Here is a 2504-nt window from a genome sequence, read left to right on the forward strand (position 1 = left end):
TGTAAGTGTGGATATTCACATACTTTTGATTGATCATAGTCATTTTTCATGAACCATTTAGACATAGTCTGTAGACCTCCAGGGGGCTGCAGACCACAGGTTTAAAATCACTGACCTAACACAATGGTGGGGATTTTCATATGTAAATTTGTCCAAAGGCCTAGAGATGAAAAACTGTGTCTTCTGGCTACTAACGGTATGGACGTTAGCACAGGAGAAAAAAAATGGTCCAGACTTTAGTGCATGTCACTTGCTCCATAATAAGTGCCTGTGTGCACATTCTTACCCCACAGGAAATAAAAATGAAACTATTGTTATTTATCCATCTTTCACTGAGATCCAAGCTATCATGAGTTAGCTTTCTGTTACTATGAGACAAGAGCATGTGTACAGTCAGTTCTGCAGAACAGTTCACTCATACTGTTCATATATCCACTAAACATTCACTCACACTGTTCGTATATCCCTAAAACATCCTGACTTCCATGCAATTAAGCCACACTTGTACAGTTCCTGCCAGTACCCCAGATCTATCACTGACAAAATAAGCCCTACCAACTCACTGTGGCACATCAGTAACTGGTAATTAAGCAGAATCAATGGCTCAGGACAAGCACCCCAGCTGCTGTTCTCGGCCTCTCCAGAGACACAGAACCTGAGCATGGACGTGGAACGTGCACTCAAGGCCACTCAATGGCATCCACTCTGCTTAATTACTGGTCTCTGGTGTGTCCGTGTTAGGGCTTATTTTGTCAGCAGAGCTCCCGAGGTCGGGAGAGAGGCAATACAAACTTTATTGACAAAGGAAAAGACTTTGCTTCCCTTGCATTTCTACAGAGCTGAAGCAGACAGAGGGGCAATACGTTACAAAAAGAAAAAAACAACTTTAAGGTCTGCAGGAGAAAAAGCTGAAACAAAAGAGACAAGTAAACATATGACCCTGGCCTTTGCTTGCAAAGAGAGAAAGGAGAGGATAAAATGGTGAACACTGATTAAAAGGAAGTAAATACAGCAACTCATTTCTGCAAGACGGTCTTCTCTCTCCAGGTGGATACAGATATCACCCATCATCTCATTTGTGTCACTAAAAATATATATGGCAGCTCTAATGCTCAGCAAATACCCTTTGTTGCTCCACAATAAAGGAAAATCAGTAGCTCAGCAAAAAGTGGCACTAGATTCTGCCACTTTATTGCAGCAAACATCTATTTCCTCTAGGGTGGAAGAGTACAAGAAGCCTGAGCTGTTTGCACTCTCCTGCCACCCCAGACAGGTGTTCTGGGTACTTAAGGAGATTTCAAGCCCCCAGAGCATCTGCCTGCTTTCCCTGCTTACAGAGAGGCACCCCACACAATCTCAGGGTGCCTCTCCATACGTGGGGAAGTTGGGGTTCCCTGTACAGCCAGACCTGGGGAGTGGGAAGGATAGGTGGGGAAAAAATCTGCTTTCCCCACTCAATAGGAACTGTGCCCTGAGTCTGGATGGGCCTGGAAAAGCCCTTCCCCATTCAGTCAGACTCATCTCCGGTGATCATGGGGGTTGGGTATGGCTAAGTGGAGAAAGCAGGGAGATCACATCACCCCTTGCCACACATCATCAAGGGTGGGACAAGGGGTGATGTGTGTTTCACCCAACAAAACAGGTCAGCTGTGCTGCGACACATTGCAGTATAGCTGAGCCACTTCATTTGGTGACATCTATTTCTAGCCTGTAGCTCATACTCCAGGAGTTGATACAGAAAATCACTTCAGTCATGAAGAGAAAATCATCTTACATAATAATCAAGAAACCAGATGGAAAAAGTATCCAAACCAAGTCAGAAACTGATCTAGAGCAGGGGTTGTCAACCAGGGACATGTATACCCCTGGGGTTATTTGAGAAGGCCCTAGGGGATACACACGGACAGGCAGGGATGGAGAGCCGCCATGAATCATCCCGCACTGCTGTGCAGGTGCAGCCCACCCAGCCGTATGCTTGGGGCAAGGGAAGCTTGCACACAGCAGCTGCCACTGCTCTGTGTTCGGGCACACGTCTTCCTCCCCCCACACTCCGCTTCCAGCTGCCAGGAGTACACTGCTCCATGGCTGGCCACCCAGTACACTGATCCCAAAAGGCTGAAAACCTCTGATCTAGAAGATGAAAAGCCTCATGAAGAGTTATGTTCCATGCTGGCAAAGGGAAGCATTCAATCCTTCTGCAGATGGCATAGCTCTCAACAAAAACAAACGAAAAGGAGAACTGTTGCCTGCCAGGGAGCATGAATAAATCAATGGCAGGCATTACCGTTATGAGTTAAGAAAATGAATTAGAGGCTATAACAATAAACACAAGTAATAGTCATAACTGTGAGAAAATAAAATGAAATGCCATTTTCATGGGCAGTGCAGGATATGCCAGGGCAAGGTCCAGTAAAACATAGGAAATAAAATAATACAATCCATTAACCCACCATAAACACTGAGAACTCTAATAATAAAAGCAAAGGGGAGGTTTTTTTCTGAAA

The sequence above is a fragment of the Gavialis gangeticus genome, unplaced genomic scaffold (genome assembly GCF_001723915.1).
Source record: "Gavialis gangeticus isolate Ggan-Ray unplaced genomic scaffold, GavGan_comp1, whole genome shotgun sequence".
Classification (NCBI taxonomy): Eukaryota; Metazoa; Chordata; order Crocodylia; family Gavialidae; genus Gavialis; species Gavialis gangeticus.